This window comes from Macrobrachium rosenbergii, chromosome 24, assembly GCF_040412425.1.
Source record: "Macrobrachium rosenbergii isolate ZJJX-2024 chromosome 24, ASM4041242v1, whole genome shotgun sequence".
NCBI classification, from domain to species: Eukaryota; Metazoa; Arthropoda; class Malacostraca; order Decapoda; family Palaemonidae; genus Macrobrachium; species Macrobrachium rosenbergii.
Window position 1 is genome coordinate 13,759,964 of NC_089764.1, and position 13,434 is coordinate 13,773,397.

Consider the following 13,434-nt stretch of genomic DNA (forward strand, 5'->3'; position numbering starts at 1 on the left):
AAAGGGCATATGAGGCCATTCCACCAAACCAGGAGCTCTCCTCCAACACACCAAGCGTGCTGCGTACCAGGCTGGTTGTGTGTGGGGGCAGGCCACCCAGTGTCAGCCACAGCCAGAGAACCCTGCTGAGTGGGGATGGCAAAAAGTCTGGTGAAGCATGGCAAGTCCTCTGGACAACCAACTCGCCCTTAGCCAAGAGTTGCCAACAGCTTACAAATGTGGATGCAAAGCAGGCTGTCGGGAAAGGTGCAAGTGCTACAAGCTGGGTCTTCCCTGCACAGCTCTGTGCACTTGCAAATGTGAAGTCTAGATAAATATTGCCCTCTCTTCAGTAGATAATCTATTGGCATCCAACGTGTCATGCTATGCCTACCTTCTTATCCTCGAATTTTTCAAAGGTGTAGGTTGAGAGACCTATACATAATTGATAACGTTTAGTCCGTTTTCTCTTTTTTCTTTTTATGGTTACAGTCTTAGACACAATGTTGTATGTGACCATACCATTACTATTTCAGTTGAAAATAGCATATTAGTTAAACTGTCTGATCACATGAATATACCATTAAATAAAAACAGTTGGTCTCTATGTCTGCTAGCTGTGGATAAAAAAACTTTTATGGCAACCATTTTTCAGCCATCTTGGTTACAATTCATTTAGTAAGGGTTTTCAATAAAATGTGTGGTATGGAACATTTTTATAACCTAAAAGTCGAGGTTTAAAAAAAAAATGGCATATTCCATCCAATAGATGCTCCCAAACCAGTGAATCTCAACATAGATGGCGGCCATTTTGAAAAATAGCCGCCATCTTGGATTTCAGGTGGCCAGCGCCCTTTTCTAAGAGAGCGTAGTCTTAGGAATGTTTGTGCACCCATGCTTGTTTCACTATCTGAACGATTTTTGGCAATCTGCTGCACTATATCTGAAAAGCACCTTATCTTAATATTTTTTCTTGAATAATACAAAGGCATCGTATGAAGTCTTTAAAAAAAACCACAACAACGACAGCAACAGAAATAATAGAGGTACCATTATATATGTATGATCAGTACTCTCTTGTCTCTGATCATAATGATTCTTTAAATGTGAAAAAAACTATATCCACAGTTTTTGGCTATTTGTTACGTTTTAGACATTGCTTGCATCTAATTTTATAGTTCAATCAACTTGACATCGATGTATGAAAGATCTACAGAAGACCTGTAGAAGACCCAAGAAATCCTAGAGAAAGTTAATAGTTGAAGACATAGACCTGAAAGGAGTTAAGGTAGAAAGCTCACAAGACAAGAGTGGAAAAAACTCATTTTATGGCATTGGTTCAAGAAGTTGCTATTTCTTATATTTACCTATTTCATCTACCTCAATGACTTTCCTTGATTTTTCTGCTAGCATCGTAAACATATTCCATAGTACAAAAATTTAGACGTAGTTGTATATAAAACTAGACATAGTACATTTATGCATTTCAGGGACCATGGATAAGGAGATCAGTTTGAAATAGCTGATAGTTAAAATTTAGAATTTCTGTTGTTTGACTTCTAGCTTCAAAGTGAATCAGAGATTTTTTCATCCATAAACTTCATCTCCCATAATCAAACCAAAATTGCATACCTATGAATTCTCTAGATTAAACTCAATATGGAGATGCGGGGTATCGATCCCCGTACCTCTCACATGCTAAGCGAGCGCTCTACCATTTGAGCTACATCCCCAGTGGGAACACCATCAAAAGTGGGAACACTCCGACGGCAATTTTTATTGCATTCATTTGCGAAACATTTCTGTGTCTGATGCACTTGCCACATATGCAGACATGTTTATTTTCGTTGTTTGTAAAATTTGCCTTAATCCCCAAGTTTCCACATTTTTTATGTTTTTACACGTTAGAGCATGATATAAATATGTCCTGAAATGGTCATAATTACAGCAGTCATAAATCAAAGATTATCATTAGCTCTAAGGTTGTAGACATTCTGTACATGAAAACTAACATACAAGGAGGATTATGAACGTAAGCATTTTATAAACGTAGTAAGGATAGAAAGGTGGAATGTGGGGGGAGAGCATAATGGAAAGAATTGACACACTACATTTATGTAAAATCATATCTTTCTTTGGTTTTGCAATTTTTGTTATGGTTAGGTTGCATTATTTTGAATTGTTAAAAGATATTTGAAGTACTGCATAATAAAAAAATGATATAAATTTTTATATCATGTTATTTTTTTCTGTACGCTTCTTTATCACAGTTTTAATGGATTATATGATATACTTAATAGAATTATAGCTTTCCGGCATTTAAAGGACAATACATAGGTAAATGTAAGGGCTTTGATTTTATGAAAGGGAGAAAGTGGTGGCATATGAGAAAGAGGATAGAGATAGGACCTTATAGATTGATGTTACTTCCATGCAGGAGATATTTGGAAATTAAGAGATGGCTTCCTAATGTGATTTGTAGCTTAAATTGTAGAGTAGTGCTTAGGAAAATTACATTTTTTTTAAAGCTGTGATCATGAGTCAAAAATTATTAATACAGACAATTTAACTCAGTTTAATCATTTAATTACTAATCTGCTACATTTGATCATTATATTATGAATCTGATTATATTCATCATGGCCCAAAACTAAGAACTAGAAGGAAATGTCGTCCTGGAGATGCGGGGTATCGATCCCCGTACCTCTCACATGCTAAGCGAGCGCTCTACCATTTGAGCTACATCCCCTGTGGGAACACTTCACATAGTGGAAACAAGATTGGCAACACTGTCTGTTTCACTACTTTGCCAAATATTTCCCTTAATGCTATTGGCTCATAACCAGGATTTTTGCTTTCTCGCTATAAAATTAATTTCATAATTCTTTAACTTTCCATGCTGCTTACTTCAGTATTATTTTTTCTAAATATATGGAAATATTGAAAATTAAGATGCGTTTTTATACCCATTCAAGGGTACCAGACACTTTAATCAGCACATTATGAGTCAGCATTATTCTGTTACAGTCTGACAAACCTCAAGTGAATGCTGCCGAATTCTCATTCCTTTGGATTACTAATATATACCCAGACAAGATCAGAAATCACCCAAGGCATATTTTCTTTAAGACTGTTTGGGTATCTGAAAAGCACCTTATCTTAATATTTTTTTCTTGAATAATACAAAGGCATCGTATGAAGTCTTTAAAAACAACCACAACAACGACAGCAGCAGAAATAATAGAGGTACCATTATATATGTATGATCAGTACTCTCTTGTCTCTGATCATAATGATTCTTTAAATGTGAATAAAACTAAATCCACAGTTTTTGGCTATTTGTTACGTTTTAGACATTGCTTGCATCTAATTTTATAGTTCAATCAACTTGACATCGATGTATGAAAGATCTGCAGAAGACTTGTAGAAGACCAGGAAATCCTAGGGAAAGTGAATAGTTGAAGACATAGACCTGAAAGGAGTTAAGGTGAGAAAAACTCACAAGACAAGAGTGGAAAAAACTCATTTTATGGCATTGGTTCAGGAAGTTGCTATTTCTTATATTTACTTATTTCATCTTCCTCCAATGACTTTCCTTGATTTTTTCTGTTAGCATCGTAAATTATACATATTCCATAATACAAAAATTTAGACGTAGTTGTATATCATATAAAACTAGACAGTACATTAATGCATTTCGGGGACCACGGATAGGAGATCAGTCTGGAAATAACTGATAGTTAAAATGTAGAATTTCTGTTGTTTGACTTCTAGTTTCAAAGTCGATCAGAGATTTTATCGTCCATAAACTTCAGCTTTCATAATCAAACCGAAATTGCACACCTATGAATTCCCCTGATTAAACTCAATATGGAGATGCGGGGTATCGATCCCCGTACCTCTCACATGCTAAGCGGCGCTCTACCATTTGAGCTACATCCCCAGTGGGAACACTATCGAAAGTGGGAACACTCCGACGGCAATTTTATTGCATTCATTTTGCCAAACATTTCCGTCTCTGATGCACTTGCCACATATGCAGACATGTTTATTTTCGTTGTTTGTGAAATTTGCCTTAATCCCCAAGTTTCCACATTTTTAATGTTTTTACACGTTAGAGCATGATATAAATATGTCCTGAAATGGGCATAATTACAGCAGTCATAAATCAAAGATTATCATTAGCTCGAAGGTTGTAGACATTCTGTACATGAAAACTAACATACAAGGAGGATTATGAATGTAAGCATTTTATAAACGTAGTAAGGATAGAAAGGTGGAATGTGGGGGAGAGCATAATGGAAAGAATTGACACACTGCATTTATGTTAAATCATGTCTTTCTTTGATTTTGCAATTTTGTTATGGTTAGGTTGCATTATTTTGAATTGTTAAAAGATATTTGAAATACTGCATAATAAAAAGATATAACTTTTTATCTCATGTTATTTTTTCTGTACACTTCTTTATCACAGTTTTAATGGATTATATATATACTTGAAAGAATTGTAGTATTTCCGGCATTTAAAGGACAACACATAGGTAAATGTAAGGGACTTGATTTTATGAAAGGGAGAAAGTAGTGGCATATGAGAAAGAGGATAGAGATAGGATCTTATAGATTAATTGTAATTCCATGCAGGAGATATCTGGAAATTGAGAGATGGCTTCTTAATGTGATTTGTAGCTTAAATTGTAGAGTAGTGCTTAGGAAAATTACATTTTTTTAAAGCTGTGATCATGGGTAAAAATCATTAATACAGACAATTTAACTCAGTTTAATCATTTAATTACTAATCTGCTACATTTGATCATTATATTATGAATCTGATTATATTCATCATGGCCCAAAACTAAGAACTAGAAGGAAAAGTCGTCCTGGAGATGCGGGTATCGATCCCATTACCTCTCACATGCTAATGAGCGCTCTACCACTTGAGCTACATCCCTGTGGGAACACTTCAGATAGTGGAAACAAGATTGGCAACACTGTCTGTTTCACTACTTTGCCAAATATTTCCCTTAATGCTATTGGCTCATAACCAGGATTTTTGCTTTCTCGCCATAAAATTAATTTCATAATTCTTTAACTTGCCATGCTGCTTACTTCCAGTATTATTTTTTTCTAAATATATGGAAATATTGAAAATTAAGATGCGTTTTTATACCCATTCAAGGGTACCAGACACTTTAATCAGCACATTATGAGTCAGCATTATTCTGTTACAGTCTGACAAACCTCAAGTGAATGCTGCCGAATTCTCATTCCCTTGGATTACTAATATATACCCAGACAAGATCAGAAATCACCCAAGGCATATTTTCTTTAAGACTATTTGGGTATCTGAAAAGCACCCTATTTTAATATTTTTTTCTTGAATAATACAAAGGCATCATATGAAGTCTTTAAAAAAACCACAACAACGACAGCAGCAGAAATAATAGAGGTACCATAATATTTGTATGATCAGTACTGTCTTGTCTCTGATCATAATGATTCTTTAAATGTGAAAAAACTATATCCACAGTTTTTGGCTATTTGTTACGTTTTAGACATTGCTTGCATCTAATTTTATAGTTCAGTCAACTTAACATCGATGTATGAAAAATCTGCAGAAGACCTGTAGAAGACCCAAGAAATCCTAGAGAAAGTGAATAGTTGAAGACATAGACCTGAAAGGAGTTAAGGTAGAAAGCTCACAAGACAAGAGTGGAAAAAACTCATTTTATGGCATTGGTTCTAGAAGTTGCTATTTCTTATATTTACTTATTTCATCTTCCTCCAATGACTTTCCGTGATTTTTTCTGTTAGCATCGTAATTATACATATTCCATAATACAAAAATGTAGACGTAGTTGTATATAAAACTAGACGTAGTACATTTATGCATTTCAGGGACCATGGATAAGGAGATCAGTCTGGAAATAACTGATAGTTAAAATTTAGAATTTCTGTTGTTTGACTTCTAGTTTCAAAGTCGATCAGAGATTTTATCATCCATAAACTTCATCTTTCATAATATAACCGAAATTGCACACCAATGAATTCTCCTTGATTAAAGTCAATATGGAGATGCGGGGTATCGATCCCGTACCTCTCACATGCTAATGCGGCGCTCTACCATTTGAGCTACATCCCCAGTGGGAACACTCTCCGACGGCAATTTTATTGCATTCATTTGCCAAACATTTCCGTCTCTGATGCACTTGCCACATATGCAGACATGTTTACTTTCGTTGTTTGTGAAATTTGCCTTAATCCCCAAGTTTCCACATTTTTAATGTTTTTACACGTTAGAGCATAATATAAATATGTCCTGAAATGGGCATAATTACAGCAGTCATAAATCAAAGATTATCATTAGCTCGAATGTTGTAGACATTCTGTATATGAAAACTAACATAGCCTACAAGGAGGATTATGAATGTAAGCATTTTATAAACGTAGTAAGGATAGAAAGGTGGAATGTGGGGGAAGAGCATAATGGAAAGAATTGACACACTGCATTTATGTTAAATCATATCTTTCTTTGATTTTGCAATTTTGTTATGGTTAGGTTGCATTATTTTGAATTGTTAAAAGATATTTGAAATACTGCATAATAAAAAAGATGTAACTTTTTATCTCATGTTATTTTTTTCTGTACACTTCTTTATCACAGTTTTAATGGATTATATATACTTGAAAGAATTGTAGTATTTCCGGCATTTAAAGGACAACACATAGGTAAATGTAAGGGACTTGATTTTATGAAAGGGAGAAAGTAGTGGCATATGAGAAAGAGGATAGAATAGGATCTTATAGATTAATTGTACTTCCATGCAGGAGATATTTGGAAATTGAGAGATGGCTTCCCTAATGTGATTTGTAGCTTAAATTGTAGAGTAGTGCTTAGGAAAATTACATTTTTTTAAGCTGTGATCATGGGTAAAAAATCATTAATACAGACAATTTAACTCAGTTTAATCATTTAGTTTAATCATTTAATTACTAATCTGCTACATTTGATCATTATATTATGAATCTGATTATATTCATCATGGCCCAAAACTAAAAACTAAAAAGGAAAAGTCGTCCTGGAGATGCGGGGTATCGATCCCCGTACCTCTCACATGCTAAGCGAGCGCTCTACCACTTGAGCTACATCCCCTGTGGGAACACTTCAGATAGTGGAAACAAGATTGGCAACACTGTCTGTTTCACTACTTTGCCAAATATTTCCCTTAATGCTATTGGCTCATAACCAGGATTTTTGCTTTCTCGCTATAAAATTAATTTCATAATTCTTTAACTTTCCATGCTGCTTACTTCCAGTATTATTTTTCTAAATATATGGAAATATTGAAAATTAATATGCGCTTTTATACCCATTCAAGGGTACCAGACACTTTAATCAGCACATTATGAGTCAGCATTATTCTGTTACAGTCTGACAAACCTCAAGTGAATGCTGCCGAATTCTCATTCCCTTGGATTACTAATTTATACCCAGACAAGATCAGAAATCACCCAAGGCATATTTTCTTTAAGACTATTTGGGTATCTGAAAAGCACCCTATCTTAATATTTTTTTCTTGAATAATACAAAGGCATCATATGAAGTCTTTAAAAAAACCACAACAACGACAGCAGCAGAAATAATAGAGGTACCATAATATTTGTATTATCAGTACTGTCGTGTCTCTGATCATAATGATTCTTTAAATATGAAAAAACTAAATCCACAGTTTTTGGCTATTTTGTTACGTTTTAGACATTGCTTGCATCTAATTTTATAGTTCAATCAACTTGACATCGATGTATGAAAGATCTGCAGAAGACTTGTAGAAGACCCAGGAAATCCTAGGGAAAGTGAATAGTTGAAGACGTAGACCTGAAAGGAGTTAAGGTAGAAAGCTCACAAGACAAGGGTGGAAAAAACTCATTTTATGGCATTGGTTCAAGAAGTTGCTATTTCTTATATTTACTTATTTCATCTTCCTCCAATGACTTTCCTTGATTTTTTCTGTTAGCATCGTAAATTATACATATTCCATAATACAAAAATTTAGACGTAGTTGTATATAAAACTAGACGTAGTACATTTATGCATTTCAGGGACCATGGATAAGGAGATCAGTCTGGAAATAACTGATGGTTAAAATTTAGAATTTCTGTTGTTTGACTTCTAGTTTCAAAGTCGATCAGGGATTTTATCATCCATAAACTTCACCTTTCATAATATAACCGAAATTGCACACCAATGAATTCTCCTTGATTAAAGTCAATATGGAGATGCGGGGTATCGATCCCCGTACCTCTCACATGCTAAGCGAGCGCTCTACCATTTGAGCTACATCCCCAGTGGGAACACCATCGAAAGTGGGAACACTCTCCGACGGCAATTTTTATTGCATTCATTTGCCAAACATTTCCGTCTCTGATGCACTTGCCACATATGCAGACATGTTTACTTTCGTTGTTTGTGAAATTTGCCTTAATCCCAAAGTTTCCACATTTTTAATGTTTTTACACGTTAGAGCATGATATAAATATGTCCTGAAATGGGCATAATTACAGCAGTCATAAATCAAAGATTATCATTAGCTCGAAGGTTGTAGACATTCTGTACAGGAAAACTAACATAGCCTACAAGGAGGATTATGAATTTAAGCATTTTATAAACGTAGTAAGGATAGAAAGGTGGAATGTGGGGGGAGAGCATAATGGAAAGAATTGACACACTGCATTTATGTTAAATCATATCTTTCTTTGATTTTGCAATTTTGTTATGGTTAGGTTGCATTATTTTGAATTGTTAAAAGATATTTGAAATACTGCATAATAAAAAAGATATAACTTTTTATCTCATGTTATTTTTTTCTGTACACTTCTTTATCACAGTTTTAATGGATTATATATACTTGAAAGAATTGTAGTATTTCCGGCATTTAAAGGACAACACATAGGTAAATGTAAGGGACTTGATTTTATGAAAGGGAGAAAGTAGTGGCATATGAGAAAGAGGATAGAGATAGGATCTTATAGATTAATTATACTTCCATGCAGGAGATATTTGGAAATTGAGAGATGGCTTCCTAATGTGATTTGTAGCTTAAATTGTAGAGTAGTGCTTAGGAAAATTACATTTTTTTTAAAGCTGTGATCATGGGTAAAAAATCATTAATACAGACAATTTAACTCAGTTTAATCATTTAATTACTAATCTGCTACATTTGATCATTATATTATGAATCTGATTATATTCATCATGGCCCAAAACTAAGAACTAGAAGGAAAAGTCGTCCTGGAGATGCGGGGTATCGATCCCCGTACCTCTCACATGCTAAGCGAGCGCTCTACCACTTGAGCTACATCCCCTGTGGGAACACTTCAGATAGTGGAAACAAGATTGGCAACACTGTCTGTTTCACTACTTTGCCAAATATTTCCCTTAATGCTATTGGCTCATAACCAGGATTTTTGCTTTCTCGCTATAAAATTAATTTCATAATTCTTTAACTTGCCATGCTGCTTACTTCCAGTATTATTTTTTCTAAATATATGGAAATATTGAAAATTAAGATGCGCTTTTATACCCATTCAATGGTACCAGACACTTTAATCAGCACATTATGAGTCAGCATTATTCTGTTACAGTCTGACAAACCTCAAGTGAATGCTGCCGAATTCTCATTCCCTTGGATTACTAATTTATACCCAGACAAGATCAGAAATCACCCAAGGCATATTTTCTTTAAGACTATTTGGGTATCTGAAAAGCACCCTATCTTAATATTTTTTTCTTGAATAATACAAAGGCATCATATGAAGTCTTTAAAAAAACCACAACAACGACAGCAGCAGAAATAATAGAGGTACCATAATATTTGTATTATCAGTACTGTCGTGTCTCTGATCATAATGATTCTTTAAATGTGAAAAAACTAAATCCACAGTTTTTGGCTATTTTGTTACGTTTTAGACATTGCTTGCATCTAATTTTATAGTTCAATCAACTTGACATCGATGTATGAAAGATCTGCAGAAGACTTGTAGAAGACCCAGGAAATCCTAGGAGAAAGTGAATAGTTGAAGACGTAGACCTGAAAGGAGTTAAGGTAGAAAGCTCACAAGACAAGAGTGGAAAAAACTCATTTTATGGCATTGGTTCAAGAAGTTGCTATTTCTTATATTTACTTATTTCATCTTCCTCCAATGACTTTCCTTGAATTTTCTGTTAGCATCGTAAATTATACATATTCCATAATACAAAAATGTAGACGTAGTTGTATATAAAACTAGACGTAGTACATTTATGCATTTCAGGGACTATGGATAAGGAGATCAGTCTGGAAATAACGGGTAGTTAAAATTTAGAATTTCTGTTGTTTGACTTCTAGCTTCAAAGTCAATCAGAGATTTTATCATCCATAAACTTCATCTTCCATAATCAAACCGAAATTGCATACCTATTAATTCTCCTAGATTAAAGTCAATTTGGAGATGCAGGGTATCTATCCCCGTACCTCTCACATGCTAAGCGAGCGCTCTACCATTTGAGCTACACCCCAGTGGGAACACCATCGAAAGTGGGAACACTCTCCGACGGCAATTTTTATTGCATTCAGTTGCCAAACATTTCCGTCTCTGATGCACTTGCCACATATGCAGACATGTTTATTTTCGTTGTTTGTGAAATTTGCCTTAATCCCCAAGTTTCCACATGTTTTATGTTTTTACACGTGAGAACATAATATAAATATGTCCTGAAATGGGCATAATTGCAGTAGTCATAAATCAAAGATTATCATTAGCTCGAAGGTTGTAGACATTCTGTACATGAAAACTAACATACAAGGAGGATTATGAATGTAAGTATTTTATAAAGGTAGTAAGGATAGAAAGGTGGAAGATGGTGGGAGAGCATAATGGAAAGAATTGACAGACTACATTTATGTAAAATCATATCTTTCTTTGGTTTTGCAATTTTTGTTATGGTTAGGTTGCATTATTTTGAATTGTTAAAAGATATTTGAAGTACTGCATAATAAAAAAAGGATATAAATTTTTATCTCATGTTATTTTTTTCTGTACACTTCTTTATCACAGTTTTAATGGATTATATGATATACTTAATAGAATTATAGCTTTCCGACATTTAAAGGACAATACATAGGTAAATGTAAGGGTCTTGATTTTATGAAAGGGAGAAAGTGGTGGCATATGAGAAAGAGGATAGAGATAGGATCTTATAGATTGATGGTACTTCCATGCAGGAGATATTTGGAAATTGACAGATGGCTCCCTAATGTGATTTGTAGCTTAAATAGTAGAGCAGTGCTTAGGAAAAGTACATTTTTTTTAAAGCTTTGATCATGAGTCAAAAATTATTAATACAGACAATTTAACTCAGTTTAATCATTTAATTACTAATCTGCTACATTTGATCATTATATTATGAACCTGATTATGTTCGTCATAGCCCAAAACTAAGAACTAGAAGGAAAAGTCGTCCTGGAGATGCGGGGTATCGATCCCCGTACCTCTCACATGCTAAGCGAGCGCTCTACCATTTGAGCTACATCCCCTGTGGGAACACTTCAGACAGTGGAAACAAGATTGGCAACACTGCCTGTTGTTGCACTACTTTGCCAAATATTTCCCTGAATACTATTGGTTCATAACCAGGATTTTTGCTTTCAGTGCTGCTTATTTCCAGTATTATTTTTTTTTTATGTATGGAAATAATGAAAATTAAGATGCATTTTAAACCCATTCAAGGGTACCAGACACTTTAATCAGCACATTATGAGTCAGCATTATTCTGTTACAGTCTAACAAACCTCAAGCGAATGCTGCTGAATTCTCATTCCCTTGGATTACTAATATATACCCAAACAAGATCATAAATCACCCAAGGCATACTTTCTTTAAGACTTTTTGGGTATCTAAAAAGCACCCTGTCTAAACATTTTTTCCTTGTTTTTTTTTTTTATTTAAAGAAACACAACGGCAGCAGCAGAAATAATACAGGTACCATAATATTTGTATGATCAGTACTCTCTTGTCTCTAATCATAATGATTCTTTAAATGTGAAAAAAAACTATCTCCACAGTTTTTGCCTATTTGTTACGTTTTAGACATTGTTTGCATCTAATTTTATAATTCAATCCACTTAATATCCATATATGAAAGATCTGCAGAAGACCTGTAGAAGACCCAAGAAATCCTAGAGAAAGTGAACAGTTGAAGACATAGACCTGAAAGGAGTTAAGGTAGAAAGATCACAAGGGAAGAATGGAAAAAAAATTCATTTTATAGTAGTGGTTCAAGAAGTTGCTATTTCTTATATTTACTTATTTCATTTTCCTCCAATGACTCTTATTGATTTTTTGGGCTAGTATTGTAAATTATAGATATTCCATAGTACTAAAATTTAGATGTAGTTGTATATAAATCTAGACACAGTATATTTATGTATTTCAGGGACTATGGATAAGGAGATCAGTGTGGCAATAACTGATATTGGGAAATTTAGAACTTCTGTTTTTTTTATTTCTAGCTTTAAAGTCAATCAGAGATTTTATCATCCATAAACTTCATCTTCCATAGTCAAACCGAAATTGCACACCTATGGATTCTCCTTGATTAAAGTCAATATGGAGATGCAGGGTATCGTTCCCTGTACCTCTCACATGCTAAGCGAGCGCTCTACCGTTTGAGCTACATCCCCAGTGGGAACATCATTGAAAGTGGGAACACGTCGACGGCAATTTTTATTGCATTGATTTGCCACACATTTCCGTCTCTGATGCACTTGCCACATATGCAGATACGCTCAATTTTGTTGTTTGTGAAATTCCTTAATCCCCAAATTTCGACATTTGTTATGATTTTACATGTTTAGAACATGATGTAACTATGTCCTGAAATAGGCATAATTGCTGCAGTCATAAGTTAAAGATTATCATTAGCCCGAAGGTTGTAGACATTCTGTGCATGAAAACTAACATACAAGGAGGGTTATAAATGAAAGCATTTTATAAAGGTATTCAGGATTGAGAGGGGGATGGTGGGGGGAGAGCATAATGGAAAGAATTGACACATTACATTTGTGTTAAATCATATCTTTCTTTGATTCTACAATTTTTATTATGTTAAGTTGTATTATTTTGAATTGTTGAAATATTTTTAAAATACTGCATAATAAAAAAGGATGTAATTTTTTATCTTATGTTATTTTTTTGCACACATCTTTATCACAGTTTTTAACATAAAAAGGTTAGCTTCTTTATGGCTAGGTAGGGAGAATCTGTGAACTTCGTTGCCAATGAACATGGTCGTTTTAATGCCATATCAAATAAGCAAATCAGTCAAACCAACCTTCTTCACTGTTTAATATTCTGTGGTTAATTGGCGTTTAAAGGATAACACAAAGGTAAATGTAAGAGGATGTGATTTTATGAAAGGGA

The 13,434-nt window shown here is 34.2% G+C and overlaps 1 long non-coding RNA gene and 6 other non-coding genes across 7 annotated transcripts in view; 1 reads left to right on the forward strand and 6 right to left on the reverse strand.

Annotated features, from left to right (window-relative positions):
• The window catches only part of LOC136851879 (uncharacterized), a 164,465-nt gene that overhangs the window by 60,412 nt on the left and 90,619 nt on the right, over positions 1-13,434 (forward strand). The gene's annotated exons all lie outside the window — the stretch shown is intronic.
• TRNAA-AGC (transfer RNA alanine (anticodon AGC)) lies at positions 1,640-1,712 on the reverse strand. Its single transcript has one exon. It is a non-coding gene; the product is annotated as a tRNA-Ala (tRNA).
• TRNAA-AGC (transfer RNA alanine (anticodon AGC)) lies at positions 2,656-2,728 on the reverse strand. Its single transcript has one exon. It is a non-coding gene; the product is annotated as a tRNA-Ala (tRNA).
• TRNAA-AGC (transfer RNA alanine (anticodon AGC)) lies at positions 7,057-7,129 on the reverse strand. Its single transcript has one exon. It is a non-coding gene; the product is annotated as a tRNA-Ala (tRNA).
• TRNAA-AGC (transfer RNA alanine (anticodon AGC)) lies at positions 8,249-8,321 on the reverse strand. Its single transcript has one exon. It is a non-coding gene; the product is annotated as a tRNA-Ala (tRNA).
• TRNAA-AGC (transfer RNA alanine (anticodon AGC)) lies at positions 9,267-9,339 on the reverse strand. The gene has a single exon. It is a non-coding gene; the product is annotated as a tRNA-Ala (tRNA).
• Positions 11,477-11,549, reverse strand: TRNAA-AGC (transfer RNA alanine (anticodon AGC)). Its single transcript has one exon. It is a non-coding gene; the product is annotated as a tRNA-Ala (tRNA).